At 41.3% G+C, this 16502-nt stretch overlaps 1 protein-coding gene across 5 annotated transcripts in view; it reads right to left on the reverse strand.

Moving 5' to 3' along the window:
• Positions 1 to 237: 237 nt before the first annotated feature.
• NEK11 (NIMA related kinase 11) overlaps positions 238 to 16502 on the reverse strand; it is a 539441-nt gene continuing 523176 nt past the window's right edge. For 4 of the 5 annotated variants that reach the window (XM_033930006.1, XM_033930009.1, XM_033930008.1 and 1 more), the window contains exon 19: positions 238 to 774. The gene's annotated coding sequence lies outside the window, so the exon portion shown is untranslated. The remainder of the gene's footprint in view (positions 775 to 16502) is intronic. The other variant, XM_033930012.1, reaches the window with a different exon arrangement.

The following is a 16502-nucleotide window of genomic DNA, read 5'->3' on the forward strand; positions in this document are numbered from 1 at the left end:
TGCTTAATTATTGTGCTGGAATGGAGGATGAAATAATCTAATAGTTTTCTGTAGATAACTATATAGGCATAAGCATAGATTGGGGGGGGAGGGGTAAAACCAGAAAAAGGGGAAGAGATCTTGCCTCAAAATATAACAAATGAAAGAAGGCAAGTGAGAAAATATACATGTGTTAGAAACCAAAGGGAACTATTATTTTACTAATGATGATACAATGTTCATAATATTATTGCAATTGTTACATCAATCTGGTGGCAAATGATCTCATTTTTGTTGATACAATGTGTTTCTGAGTTAGATTCTGTATTTCATTTTATGCTCATGTATAGGGGAGTACTAATCTAGATAATAATAGTACAAGTCATTTTAAGGACTTGTTCTCATTCTCGTTATTTTCTTGGCTAGTTCTACATTTGAGCGTGCACGTCACCTTTCAGCAAGCTCAGGCAACTATCTTATTTACTTCTCTTACACACGTGTCAGTAATCTAGACTCCCTTTTTTCTTTAAATTACACTCTACAGTGCATGCGTGTCACTTTTTAGCGTGTATAAGCACTGAAGACGCCAAAACAGTAAGACTTCCACGGTCACCCTTGTTTTTCACATCTCCATAAATATTGGTTTTGTAATTTCCAGACAGTACTCCTAATGCAGTAGGAAGTAGCTGTACACAGAAGGCTTCCAGAGCAGGCCCAAAGCAGTGCTTACCCCGTGTGGATGTTGTCGGCGGCCTGCAATTTGAAAGAATGCAGCACAGCATTGCACCCCTCAGTCTATAAACAAACAAAAGAAGGCAAGTTAAATGTCTATGAATCAACCAATTGAACTTTTATTTAAATAAAACAGTCTCAGTCTGGTTACTTGATCACAGTCCAGCTAGAGAGCTGAGGTTCCAACAGGCTTCCGACAGTATCCACGAGGTAAGCACTGCCTTGGGCCTGCCCTGGAAGCTTTCTGTGTACAGCTACTTCCTGTTCCCACATAGTGGAACGCTGTATATGGAAGGCATCTGTAAACAGGCCCAAGGCAATGCTTACCTCGCTGATGCTGCCAGCATTCTGCAAGTTGTGAAGAGTTTAGCACAGGGAGGGGAGAGAAAGGAGAGAAAGCTATATAAGCAGCATCGCAGAGGTAGGGAGAGATGCCAGACCACAGGGGAAGGAGGAAGGTAAAGCGAGAGCAAGGATGAGGAGGTGGGGAAGAGAGGGGAGGAAAGCTGGATGGGATGCAAAGAGGAGGGGGAGATTGGGAAAAGTTCTGGATTCAGGGAGGGGGAGAGAAATGCCATACCATAGGGATAGGGCACAGGAGAGATGCTGACCATGAGGTAGGAGTACAAGAGAAATGGGAAAGAAGGGGGAGGAATATGGGGGACACAAAAGGCAGATACTGAACAGAAGGGGGATAGGGACAGGGCCACAGAGGGAGGTGATGGAGTGGAGAGGGGGAACAAAGAATGATGGTGGACATGGAGAGAAAATTCAAATAGGAGATAGTGTAAATCAGAAGATAGGATACAGTGGGGGAAGAGGCAGATGATGAGGCTAGGGGTTGTGGGTGGAGGGGAAAGAGAATGGAGAAGAGGTTCATTGGGCTAGAGGTGTGGGAGAAGGATCAGAAGATGGATGGGGCTAATGAGTAGGAGGTAGGAAGGAGTAGAAGATAGGTCTAGGGGTTTTGGGAGGGGGAGGCCAGGGAACAATGCAGAAACTGGATGAGAGTAGGGAGAAAAGGGAATAGAGCAGAAGATGACTAGGGGGGATAGATTTAGAAGATGAGTATGACTAGGGCAGGTGTTGTCAACATTTTTAAAAGCAAAGAGCCATTTTATCCTAAATATTTGACCCAAAATTTACAAAGAGCCACAATGGGTGGAGAAGAGGGTTTGAGATTTATTCCAGGTCTCTCAGGCTATTCCCTCCCCAAGGTCTAGCTTCTCTCCCTTCTTTCTCCCCTCCAACCCTTCACAGGTCTTTGCACTAGAGAATGACATGGGGACAAATTTTTCTCTGTCCCTGCGGTAACTCATTTTCCCATCCCCAAGGACCCCTACCTAGGTACTGGGTTCAGCGGTGGGGGGGATTGTCTTTGGGGCAGGAACATGGCCCTCTCGTGGCAGCTCCACCCCACAATGCCCCACCCCCTCCACTCCCCAAGTATAGATAGCACTCCCCCCCCCCCCCCGGACCTACTGATGTATCTGGTGGTCCAGCAGAGGTCTTTGTGGCAGTAGCATGGCCCTCTCCTGCCTCCTTGCAGCTGTCTTCTAAAGTAGCTGCCATGCAGCATTTCCTGTAGTACTGTGAGCTGCCATGAGAGGTCGCAGCAGCCATTTTAGAAGACCACTGCTGATCCATCAGGTACTTTGGTAGGTCTGTGGAGGCATGTGACCCCTAGATTAGGGTATGGGGTGGAAAGGGGAAACAGCAGAAGATGACTGGATTTGGGATTCCGGAAATTCCACAGTACTAAACCGTCCTTCTCGACATCATCATTGACTGCTGGAAACTCATTTACAAGGGTAAGGAGGTCCTTCTGGTGCTGCTGGATCTTAGGCCCAACCGAAGTAAAGAAACAATGGTCCAACTGTCTGCAGTGAAAAACAATCCAGAGCAAACAAAACAAAAAACTGCAGACTTTGTACACGATGCAGGCAGACTTTATTTATAACGAATAAAACATTAGATTAAAAACCTTTTACCAGGCAAGGGACCCTTATTTAAAATACAACACCATTTGTCTAAGAACGCCTGGTCATCAGTGTACATTGTAGTTCCTTTCATAATTCTCAAACCTCTGGGGATCATCTGTTTCCGGCAATATTCTAAAAGATAGGCAAAATGGAGATCTGCTCTAATTATCTCTCTATTCATGATGATAATCTCTTTCCAAGTATCAAAGATAGGCTGTGATATGTCTTCATCTTCCTCAAGAGGTGGTTGTTCTTCCAAGAGATTATTAAGCCGTTCTTCCGGAAAACTAAAAATATGATCCCAGGCTGGAAAGGCCATGTTGGAACCAAAGTGAGAACAAAACAGCAAGCCCAACCGAAGTAAAGAAACAATGGTCCAACTGTCTGCAGTGAAAAACAATCCAGAGCAAACAAAACAAAAAACTGCAGACTTTGTACACGATGCAGGCAGACTTTATTTATAACGAATAAAACATTAGATTAAAAACCTTTTACCAGGCAAGGGACCCTTATTTAAAATACAACACCATTTGTCTAAGAACGCCTGGTCATCAGTGTACATTGTAGGTCCTTTCATAATTCTCAAACCTCTGGGGATCATCTGTTTCCGGCAATATTCTAAAAGATAGGCAAAATGGAGATCTGCTCTAATTATCTCTCTATTCATGATGATAATCTCTTTCCAAGTATCAAAGATAGGCTGTGATATGTCTTCATCTTCCTCAAGAGGTGGTTGTTCTTCCAAGGAATCTTGAGGAAGATGAAGACATATCACAGCCTATCTTTGATACTTGGAAAGAGATTATCATCATGAATAGAGAGATAATTAGAGCAGATCTCCATTTTGCCTATCTTTTAGAATATTGCCGGAAACAGATGATCCCCAGAGGTTTGAGAATTATGAAAGGACCTACAATGTACACTGATGACCAGGCGTTCTTAGACAAATGGTGTTGTATTTTAAATAAGGGTCCCTTGCCTGGTAAAAGGTTTTTAATCTAATGTTTTATTCGTTATAAATAAAGTCTGCCTGCATCGTGTACAAAGTCTGCAGTTTTTTGTTTTGTTTGCTCTGGATTGTTTTTCACTGCAGACAGTTGGACCATTGTTTCTTTACTTCGGTTGGGCTTGCTGTTTTGTTCTCACTTTGGTTCCAACATGGCCTTTCCAGCCTGGGATCATATTTTTAGTTTTCCGGAAGAACGGCTTAATAATCTCTTGGAAGAACAACCACCTCTTGAGGAAGATGAAGACATATCACAGCCTATCTTTGATACTTGGAAAGAGATTATCATCATGAATAGAGAGATAATTAGAGCAGATCTCCATTTTGCCTATCTTTTAGAATATTGCCGGAAACAGATGATCCCCAGAGGTTTGAGAATTATGAAAGGACCTACAATGTACACTGATGACCAGGCGTTCTTAGACAAATGGTGTTGTATTTTAAATAAGGGTCCCTTGCCTGGTAAAAGGTTTTTAATGTTTTATTCGTTATAAATAAAGTCTGCCTGCATCGTGTACAAAGTCTGCAGTTTTTTGTTTTGTTTGCTCTGGATTGTTTTTCACTGCAGACAGTTGGACCATTGTTTCTTTACTTCGGTTGGGCTTGCTGTTTTGTTTTCACTTTGGTTCCAACATGGCCTTTCCAGCCTGGGATCATATTTTTAGTTTTCCGGAAGAACGGCTTAATAATCTCTTGGAAGAACAACCACCTCTTGAGGAAGATGAAGACATATCACAGCCTATCTTTGATACTTGGAAAGAGATTATCATCATGAATAGAGAGATAATTAGAGCAGATCTCCATTTTGCCTATCTTTTAGAATATTGCCGGAAACAGATGATCCCCAGAGGTTTGAGAATTATGAAAGGACCTACAATGTACACTGATGACCAGGCGTTCTTAGACAAATGGTGTTGTATTTTAAATAAGGGTCCCTTGCCTGGTAAAAGGTTTTTAATCTAATGTTTTATTCGTTATAAATAAAGTCTGCCTGCATCGTGTACAAAGTCTGCTGCTGGATCTTAGTGCAGCATTCAACACTATTAACCATCCTCTGAAATTGGTATTCGAGATGCTGCGTTACAATGGTTTGCCTCTTTCCTGAATAATAGATACCAAAGTGTACTCATTCATGTGCTATTGAAACTGATCAAATACGGTGTTCCTCAGGGGGCTCTACTATCCCCCCCCCCCCTATTATTCAATCTCTACGTTAGACCTGTCTTAGACATAGCCTACAAATACCAAATACAGATTCACTCCTTCGCAGATGACAACCAACTATACCTATTGCTAGGAGAAACCCGTAATGACCACGAAACTCCTAAACTGCCTCTCGGAAATCAAAAACGATGTCCGTCAAATTACAACTAAATACTTCCAAAACGGAACTCCTTTGGAGCTGCAAAAAACACTGCAACAACATCCATCTCTTACTGCACTGGGACTCGACTACCATAACTGCAAAAGACCTTGCGCACAGCCTAGGAATACTCCCTGAATCCAACCTGTTGCTTTCCAATCACATCTCTCAGGTAATATCTTCCTCATTCTACTACCTACAGCAACTCTGAAAAATAAGGAACTACTTTTCTGAGTCCGACTTCACCCAGCTACTCTATGCCTTAGTCCTCTCGCGCATGGACTACTGCTATTCAATGGTCTCACAGCGAAGAAAATATGATGTCTCCACCGTATATAAAACACAACAATCAGATTTCTAAAAATTCTCCATCCCCGCTGTTAGGTTTAGCTCCCCAAATGTAAAGTTTTAGAGGGGTAATGTTGAAGCGGCCTTACAATCTGCCAGGTCCCGGGTTCAATACCCTTCATAGAAGATTCTCATTAGGAAGTGAAATCAAATGCCAAGCACAGCCAGAAGTGATTACATAAAGAATATAATGTAGAAATAGGCTTAATATTACAGAAAGACAATCTTTAGAAAGATACATAAGCTTTACTGGGTTACAAATGGTCAACAGAGATAGACATAAGCTTTACAAATACAGAGTGGATTCAGAGACTGTTTCTGTGCTCTTGTGAATGAGAAAAAAGACAGATTCCTGAATAGGTGTGAGGACAAAGAAAGAGGGGGGGGAGGTGATGTTCCAAGCTTCGGGTTCTGTGCCAAACAGATCCCTTTAATCCCAGGCTGAACTATGCCTCAAAACACTCCCTGGCAGTGCCCTTCAATTGTAAACTACCAAACGACGTTTCTATTCTCACTTCATACCGATCCACTAGAATCAACTGCCTCCGCAGATTAGATCTCTTGAAGGACTCCTCAACTTTATAGGAAAGCAATGAAAACATACCTGTTTACCTAACTCCCCCACCCATGACCAATAAATGACAAAGAAATATATATGGATATATGACCCTCAATAGGTGTTACGTTAGGATAAAAACTTTTATTGAAAAATCTGACACTGTAAATGATTAATTCAACCTGTAAACTATATATTATGGACATTGATATTAGATCCCTAGTATGTGTTAAGTTAAGATAACTTTATATTATGTATTAGGATAAAACTTGTACAGAAAACCTTGCACTGTAAGGATAACTATGCAAATTGTAAACAGTAAAACTGTATATTAATATTAGACCCCCTAGTATGTATCAAGTTAGGATAAAAACCTGTTCTGAAATCATGTATGTTAACCTGTAAGCCATTCAGAGCCGTTTGGGGACAACGGGATATAACAAATTAAATCAATTTGAATGGGAGATTGTTGGAGAGCAGAGCAGGGAATTGTGGATAGAGATAGAGGAAATTTTGAAGGAATAGTGAATACTTTGCAGTTTTATGTATATTGATTGGTTGGAAGAATAAGTGAGGGTGTAACATGAGGGATGAGAAGAGGGCAAAAAAAGGGGATAATAAGGGGAGCCTTGTCCTACCTAGAGGATAACATCGAGGGGTTTTGTTTGCTGGTTCCTGGCCCCCTGCAGCAGCGGTTTCTAATTGTTTTCCCAACGCCGGCAGGCACCTACAGAGACGGACCCCCTGACGTCATCGGGTCCGTCTCCAACACTTTAAAGTCAAGCCGCTGCCGCGGCTGTATCAGGAGCCTTGTCCTACCTAGAGGATAACATCAAGGGGTTTTGTTTGCTGGTTCCTGGCCCCCTGCAGCAGCGGTTTCTAATTGTTTTCCCAACGCCGGCAGGCACCTACAGAGATGGACCCCCTGACATCATCGGGTCCATCTCCAACACTTTAAAGTCAAGCCATGGCCACAGGGCGTGGCCGAAGGTTGGAGCCACAAGGAGTCCGGGAGCTGGAATTGGATGGTAATATAAATATTTTCCTATAAAAAATTTTTATATGACTATTAGATTATGGGAAAAAGAAAAATTAAACCAAAAAGCTCTACACCAGTGGTATCAGGCCCTATGGACAGACATTTAACATTACTTTCTGATAATTTACCTGGGGTACCACCAAATGTAGATTCCTCCTTGTCAGGAGCCTCAATAAGTCCCCTCAACCGCACTCCTCCCCTTCATCCGGTACCCAGTGATAGTGGGAATATAAACCCTACTATATCCAATGCTCAAGTGGTTTCATCTACCCATACAAGTAAATTGGTATATGCTGAAATACCTAAACCATTGATATTTTCTGGAGGAGTGGATGAAAACCCAAGAACAGAGGAAACACAGGATATTACTTTAAAGGACTTATGGTTAGGAATATCCAGAGTTGAAGGGCTTCTCAGGTCAACAATGAAACAATTGGGAGACTTTTCTCAGTCAGTTTCTTCTAAATTAGAAAATGTGGACTCTAACCTAGGTTGTTTGGATAAACGATTAAACGTTATTGAAACTCAATGTAATAATTTACAAGCTGTCTCAGTATCAGCTGTTAAAGATTCTACAGTTATACATTCTAAAATTGAATCTATAGAGAATATGAATAGAGTGAAAAATCTCCGCCTGGTCAATTTTCCAGTAACTCATTTATTGTCACCTGAGATTCTATTAAGGAAGTTTTTTAAAGAAGTACTGGGAATGGCCAATGCGGAGAATTTTCCTATAAATAACTACTACTATATCCCTCCAAAAAAAGTTGAATCTGCCCAGGAGGTGGATCATCTGATCACACCAGAGGTAAATTTGACTGAATTTTTGGAAGATACACAGGATGTGATTCAGAGCCGGTCCACTCTGGTAATAACATGCATGAGCGAGATGGACAAGATATTGATAATGAAACTTTACTTCAAAAACAGGTTAATGAAATTTTGTGGAGATTTGGTTAGGATTTTTCCGGATGTCTCTAGAACCACTCAGTTGAGGAGGAAAGAATTTTTGAAATTGAAAGATAGAGTGTTGGCACTGGATGCATCCTTTTACCTGAAGTTTCCCTGTAAATGCTTGATTAAGTTACAAGATATTGAGTATTCATTCTGGGACCCTATACAATTACAACAATTTTTAGTAGCAAGAGAATATAAATATAAATGAGATTAAGAACATAAGAAGTTGCCCCTGCTGAGTCAGACCAGAGGTCCATCTTGCTCAGCGGTCCGCTCCCACGGCGGCCCATCAGGCCTAGTGCCTGAACAGTGATCCCTGATTAATTTACATCTAATCCCATTCCTATAATCGACCTCTACTCTTATCTGTACCCCTCAATCCCTTTGTCTTCCAAGTACCTATCCAAAGCTTCTTTGAACCCCTTTAGCGTGCTCCTGTTTATCACATCCTCTGGTAGCACGTTCCATGTATCCACCACTTCCTGGCGTTTGTTCTAAACCTCTCCCCTTTCAATTTCTCTGAGTGCCCCCTTGTACTTATTGATCCCCTTAATTTGAAAAATCTGTCCCTGTCTTTTTTCTATTCCCTTCATGATCTTGAAGGTTTCTATCATGTCTCCTCTAAGTCTCCGCTTTTCCAGGGAGAAAAGCCCTAGCATTTTCAGTCTGTCAGTATATGAGAGGTCCTCCATGCCCTTTATTAGCTTAGTTGCTCTTCTCTGGACCCTCTCAAGTACCTCCATGTCCTTCTTGAGGTATGGCGACCAGAACTGAACACAGTACTCCAGGTGCGGGCGCACCATAGCACGATACAGTGGCAGGATGACTTCCTTTGTCCTGGTCGTGATACCCTTCTTAATGATACCCAACATTCTGTTTGCTTTCCTTGAGGCCATGGCACACTGCGCCGACGCCTTCAATGTTGTGTCTACCATCACTCCCAGGTCTCTTTCAAGGTCGCTCACCCCTAGCGCTGATCCCCCCATTTTGTAAGTGAACATTGGGGTTTTTTTCCCTATATGCATGACCTTGCATTTCCCTATGTTGAAACTCATTTGCCACTTTTTGGCCCATTTTTCCAGTGTTGTCAGATCTTTTTGGAGATCTTCGCAGTCCTCCATGTTATTGACCTTGCGATATAGTTTGGTGTCATCCGCAAATTTAATAACCTCACATTTTGTTCCTGCTTCCAGGTCATTAATGAATATATTGAATAGGAGCGGTCCCAGCACCGACCCCTGTGGAACTCCGCTCGTGACCCATTGCCAGTCTGAGTAATGTCCCTTTACTCCAACCCTCTGTTTCCTGTCCGCCAGCCAGTTTTTGATCCATCGGTGGACCTCCCCTTGCACCCCATGGTTCCATAGCTTCCTTAGTAGTCTTTCTTGTGGCACCTTGTCGAAGGCTTTTTGGAAGTCAAGGTAAATGATATCTATGGATTCCCCTTTATCCACCTGGCTGGTTACCCCCTCAAAGAAGTATAATAAGTTTGTGAGACATGACCTGCCCTTGCAGAAGCCATGCTGGCTCGACTTTAGCTGCCCATAGTTGTCGATGTGTTTCACTTTGTTTCACTTAGCTGAGATTATGAGGAGAATTAATATAAAAAATATCCCATTTTAAGGAATGATTCAAGGTTCTTTAGGTGAACCAAGAATTATTGTCCTTCATTTTTCTTGAACTTTATATAATTAGAAATAGCAAGGTATACTCCCCATTAATGTGGGCTTAAAAGGAATTATGTATGTATGATTTGATTATGTATTGTTTTATGTGATTTTCCTTTTTTCTTTTGAAGTATTGGATATTGTAATGTATTCAAAATTATAAATAAAAAAGAAAAGGGGATAATATGGGAAGATACATAATATGAATGACCTGGAAGACTGGGGAAGAGGAGGAGAGACATTGAAATGGGATGGGTCTCTGAAGGGGTTGAGTGAGGGTGGACATGGGGTTAAAAAGATGGTGAAAGAGAGGCAATAGGACATGGGCTATAAGGTAAGAGGTATAAGAATGGTCTTGAAAGGAATGGATCTGGGACTGACAGTGATGAGATGCAGTGAAGGGTAGATGAGGGCTAAAAGTTTGAGTACAGAGGATGGGAACGGGGGACTAAGGAAGTGGGCAAAAGATGGGGAGGAAGACACATGGGGGCATTGGGAGTGCTGGAAAGGGAATGAGAAATGAAACAGAAACTAAGGACTAGGTCATCAACCTTTTTACAGCAAAGAACCAGTTTATCCAAAATGTTTGACCCAAGATTTACAAAGAGACACAAGGTGTAGCTTCTCTCCCCGCCAACCCCTTCTAGGTCTCTGCACCTCTAATCACTCCCACCCCCGCCACCACAAACCCACAGCCAAGATTCTCTACCTTCTCCAGGCCCCAACCCTTTAATCTCCCAGCCCCGTGATTCCTCCCCTCCCATGGCCTAAAGAAGTATCTAGTGGTCCAGTGGGAGTCTTTGTGGCAGAAGTCACTGTTTCTGAGGTGGTGATCACAATTTGAATATTTTTGCATGGTAAGTTGTAAGGGAGATAAAACACTTAACTGGCTAGGATAAGGAAAGGGGATGGATCTCATATACCACCTTTAATTACAGTCAAAGTGGTTTACTTTTATGCACAGGTAATTATTTTTCTCCAAGGACAAGCAGCCATAATTATTTATTATGTTAAAAAAATTATATACCGCCTAAAAATCTAGGCAATTTACAATCAACACAAAGTATTTTAAAACAATACATTTTATATCTAATCAGAGCTGCTGCTACTCACACTTCTGTCCATTTTTTCATCAATAATCTCCAAATTCTAATGATATCACTGATCTTAGATAACTGCTGATCATACACAATCCGTTCACATAGTACTTCAACAAATAATTGTGTCTGCAAGGGTTTTTTGTTGTTTTTTTTTTAGATATCTCTAGGCTTACATAAGCGCCACTGACCTGGCAATATGTTCCAGAATTTCACACCTGCAACTGAGAACATTGAATTCCTAACTAGCATGCATTATGTTCCTCTGCTTTTCTGTAAATAATCTGATAACATTTTCAGATAAGTCCAGCATATCTTGAACACATCCTAATACTTTATAATACAAGACTTGGGGAGCGTGTTAGCATTTAGCGTGCCTTAGTAAAAGGACCCTTTGAATTATTGACAGCACTTTATATTGTACCCTTTGCTGTATAAGAAGCCAATGCAACTGCTTCAAAACCAGTATAATATGGGTCATCCATGAGACTTCGGTAATCATTGTTGCAGCAGAGTTCATCAATACTTGCTATGCCCTGCTCTTAGTTTTCACCACCCCTAAAAACAGTGCATTATAATAGTCTAATCTGCCTAATATTAATGCTTGCACCACTGTGCGAAAATCATAGTGCATTAACATTGGCTTCAACCTATACAGCATATGCAATTGCTCATATGCCATCTGGATAGTTTTCCAAAATTTGATATCCCATTGACAGTGCAGAATCTAACCAAACTCCTAACACCACCATCTCCTTTTTCACAGGTAACTGAATTCACAACACATTCACACGCACAAACTCTTGCTCCTCTCTTATTATTTCCCACTATTAACACCTCTGGTTTATTAACATTCATCTTCAAACCATGTATACTCATCCATTGTACAACATTCTCCATATTAAAATTCAAGCTTGTTTCAATTCCCTATTCATCCTTACCCACGGGGGAAAAATATATCATCAGCATATTGTCTATACAGCACCTTTAAACTGAAAAACTGTACCTATTCCTGCCATATAGATATTAAATATTCTCACATGTGGGTGATGTCATCCATGGAACCTGGTAAGGATGCTACCAAGTCCACTGTCACTTTAAATCTGTAGGCAGTTCCCATACTGCGCGTGTGCTGGTACATTCCTGCCTAACATTAGCTCGCAGGACCATCAATTCTTCATTTTCCACAGAGTCAAAAAGCTGTCTTCAGTTTTCTGCTCATCAAACTTTTGCCCTTTTTTGTGCTTTTCCGTACTTATTTTTCACCGTTTTCATCATAATTTTATATTTTATTGTGTTCGAGTATTTTACCTAACTTTGGTTTATTTTTGTCAATTTTTCATTTTTTGGCCTTCAGGCCACTCCAAGCCTTTATTCCTCCCAGAAGCATCAGCCATTTTCAACATCTCAGGGACTGTCTTTACTACCCAATTTGCTCTTAAAATCCCCATATATATATAAGAAGGAAAGAAAGATGACCCTGAAGTTGCCAGCTGGTGAGACAAGGAAGATGAGTATTATCCACCGAGATGGAGAATGGGAGGGGGGGAGAGGTGAGGTAGGGTTTAGCTATCTGCGAATAAATGAATTGTGACCGCGTTCTTAAGTACAAGTCATACTTAAGTCGGGCATCTGTATCTCAGGGACTGCCTTTACTACCCAATCTACTCTACATGAATGGTCAAGACTCTTAAAATCTCCATATACGTAATCAGAGGTTACATTAATCTTTGGATTTCCAGGAATGATACCATGGGATAATTATACTTCATGTCTCTTCTGCAGAAGATTTTGCATAATATGAAGCCATCTCATGCAATTGCATGTCTCAATTAGAAGCACTGGAGGTTGCACATATAGAAACATGATGGCAGATAAAGGATAAATGGCCCATTCAGTCTGCATATCCGCAGTAACCATTATCTCTTCCTCTCTCTAAGAGATTCCACGTACCTATCCCAGGCTTTCTTGAATTCAGACTCAGTCTCTGTCTCTACCACTTTCTCTGGGAGACTGTTTCACACATCTACCACCCTTTCTTTAAAAAAGAATTTCCTTAGATGTAAAAGTTTTCTGAATTTCCTGCCTTTGCAATTTGAAGCAAGGAGCTATTGAAGAATAGCAGAAGTCAATTTTGCCTAGCTGATAGAGTTGGCACCTGTCAACATATAACATATTGTCACGAACCTAGCCCTAGAGCTGGGCTCGTGCCAGGCTTTGCTAGTGCAAAAGCTAGCCCTTTAATTCAAAGGGCTAATCAGGGAGATAAGGTTAAGCCCAGTGGAAGGAAAATGCTGGACTTTCCCTTTATCTCTGAAGCAAACAACCAGAAGGGGGTGGAGGGTTTAGAGAGGAACAGCTTAGAACAGCCTCTGAGTCATGCCTCTCCCTCTGCTGTCCCCCAGCTGAAAGTGATGAACAGGAAGCCAGTCAAGTCTAAGCAGGCAGTGCAACTAACTCCTCCTCCTGTGAGAACAGGGCGTGGGCGTCTCTGCAATTTAGAGGCTGCTCTCAGAAGGAGAAAGTTAGTCTTTCCTGGGCCAGCTTCAGGAGAGGGCTCACCTGAGGAAGGGCTGCAGTCCCTTGATATTGAAATGCAGGATGCAGATACTGACCTGGGGCTAAATCAACAAGCTGTGCCAGAACCCATGGAATGTTCACAACCCGAGGAGCTGCCTGAGAATACTGGCATGGATTTAAGCTAAGTAGCTGGGTTGGGTGTTTTGGCAAGGTAGCAGTAGTACTCTGACTGTTTGTTCCTTAAAACAAGGTTCTGTGGGAATTGGCTGAGGCTTGTGCTGCTGTGCTATCCTGAAGCAAAAAGAAAAAACAAAACGTTTTTTGTTTGCAACTTTTAAGTATCAGAAAGCATGAAGTTTATGTGTGTTTCTGCTGAAGAATGTAACTGAGGGAAGTTAAGCAAGTTTGGGGAGAATTCATCAACCAACCAGGTTGGGTTAGTGGGGCCATTCGTGGCATTCTGTTTTTCAGAAAGTTTAAAGGTGAATTCACTTGCTCCCCTCCCCCATTAGCTTTGCTGAGCTGATTGGGGACCAAGCCGGTTTACTCTGAAGGCTTGATCTCAGCACTGTTGGGAGTGCTATCTGGATTGTTGTTGGCCTGGCGAACCATAAAGGCAGCAGCATTTTGAACTTTCATTGTTGGCTTGGAAAATATTAACCTTTTGAATTTTGTTATGATTTTTACTTACCTGGATGAAAGTGTGAGCTGTGATATACCTTTTTGTATCAGCTTCATTTTTGGTTTTTGTTTGGACTAAGTTTATAGTGGGGAGTCTAAACTGTGTGCAAGTAGACTCTCATGCCAGGGTTCAATAAACTGTTTGAATGGAACCATGAACTGATTCTTTTGATTTTTCCGTTCCATGAATGAAGAAGGATCCAGCAGGGCTTTCTACCTTTGGGAAGCACGTCAGGGTGAATTATAAGCGAACAGAGCCGCCCCATTGAGGATAGTGAGGTAGGGGCTTTGTTTACAATATGGACAATTGGTACAACCTGTTGACCTCTGTTGTGAGAAAATATTTCTTCACATAACATGTAATTAAACTCTGGAGTTCGTTGCTGGAGAATGTGGTGAAATCAGTTAGCTTTGCGGGGTTTAATAAAGGTTTGGATAATTTCCTAAAAGAGAAGTCCATAGGCCATTACTGAGATGGCTTGCAGTCATCCACTGCTTATTCCTAGGATAAGCGGCATAAAATCTGTTTACAACTTGGGACCTGGGTTGACGACTGTTGAAAACAGGATACTGGGCTTGATGGCCCTTCAGTCTGTCCAGTATTGCAATTCTTATGTTCTTATGGTTGCCTAATTGTTCTATGTGGAACAATTGTCACAGCAAAGCACTGAAACAGTACCTGCATATTTTAAGTACCATGTAAATATTTTCATCTCTCTGCTTCACCACTAGGAATGCTATTCTTGGGCTGACTAGATAATTTCAGGACACAGACTTACTTCTAGAAAGAATTCTTGAAACACTATATTATGGAGGTAATTCTATAAATTGGCGCTTGCTTAGTACATGTCACTTTCATGTGTCATAGGTGTCAATAATTGATAGTTTCATTCAAATATCTACCAGTCACTGTTCTATAAGGTAGCACATAAGTTCTATGGTGCGTAATGGTAGGAGATGTATATGTGGGCGAAGCATGGGTATGTCTTTTAAGTGATGTGCATAAACTTATAGAATACTATCAGTTACACACGCTATTTGGCACATGTAGGAACATCCTTTTAAACCTGCCATTAACATGATATAAATATACATGCCTAAACAAAGGTGTGCCCATGCTGACTTACTCTAGTGCAGGGGTAGGCAATTTCGGTCCTCGAGAGCTGGAGCCAGGTCAGGTTTTCAGGATCTCCACTATGAATATGTATGAGATGGATTTGAATGCACTACCTCCTTGAGATGCAAATCTATCTCATTCATATTTATTGTGGATATCCTGAAAACCTGACCTGGCTCCAGCTCTTGACCGGAATTGCCTACCCCTGCTCTAGTGTTCTATAATAGCATCTTGGTGCACAGATTTTTTTTTTTTAATAGACTTGGCACTCAGCAATTGGCAGCATCAATATGCCTAAATGGAAGAGCCAATTTATAGAATTGCCTTTTATTTGCTTTTTTGCTTCTATGTCTTTGTATGTTTTATATATGAAATTTGTTTTGTTAAGATTTCCTCTGATGCAGATAGTTTACCAAAACACAACCATGTTAGAAACTTGGATATCGTTATCTCTCTTCTCCACTTTTTTGGTGTTTGTTTATGTATGTCTTAAGTGCACTTTTATCACTTCCTTTCTAAGCATTTATATTAGTTATCATTATGACTTCCTTTGGCTCTTCTGCATACAGGATACATTGATACTAGGATGTGAGGGTAATACCCAAATACAGTGTTCCCCCGGTCATTCAAGGTCGGCAGTTCGCGGTCCCGGTCATTTGCGGTATTTCAGACCGCGAACTGCCGACCAAGAGAGGACAGCTGAAGAGGCAGGAGAGAGCAGCCGGAGCGCCGGTGAGTGAAGGAAATCACTCGCTGTATGCTCCAACCGCCTCTTCTTGCACTAAAGTCGAACCTCACCAATCAGGAGCTGCGTGTCAAATCAGTTCCTGATTGCATCAGGAATCGACTGGCTAGATGGGCCTTGCAGTCCTTATCCTGCATCATTTTTATTCTGTTTATGAATAGCATTGTTCACAAGGACAGTTAACGCCTCAACTTTTTGCTTTTGTTCCACATCAGCGCTATCCCTGTCATTTAATGTTTATGCTAATGTTTTAAGTATTTAAGTAGATGTCATATGTAAAAACATTCTTATAAGAATGTCAGTCACTTACTCAAAAATCTAACAAAATGCTAATGTTCATCATTAATGTGTCACTGCACCTTGTCACTCATTTAAATCTTACAGTCTTCAAGCTAAATTATGGGTGCGGAAGCAATAACTGATGACATAGATGTGAATAATGTAAATTTCAGTTTTGTGTAAACTTCAGCAACCTATTTTGATAAGACCGTGCCGACTTTGCCATGCTTCCAGAGTTTTTGGTATTATTCTGGATTCCTCCCTTACTTTTAATGACCAGATAAACTTTCTGGCAAAGAAATGTTTCTTTAGTCTGCATATGCTGAGAAAAGTCAGGTCATTATTTTATCATTAACACTACTCATTATTGGGACAGTCCACCGTGCTTGCTCAGTTGGACTATTGTAACTGTTTATTGGGGTATCAAACAGGGT

Source organism: Geotrypetes seraphini, chromosome 2 (genome assembly GCF_902459505.1).
Source record: "Geotrypetes seraphini chromosome 2, aGeoSer1.1, whole genome shotgun sequence".
Classification (NCBI taxonomy): domain Eukaryota; kingdom Metazoa; phylum Chordata; class Amphibia; order Gymnophiona; family Dermophiidae; genus Geotrypetes; species Geotrypetes seraphini.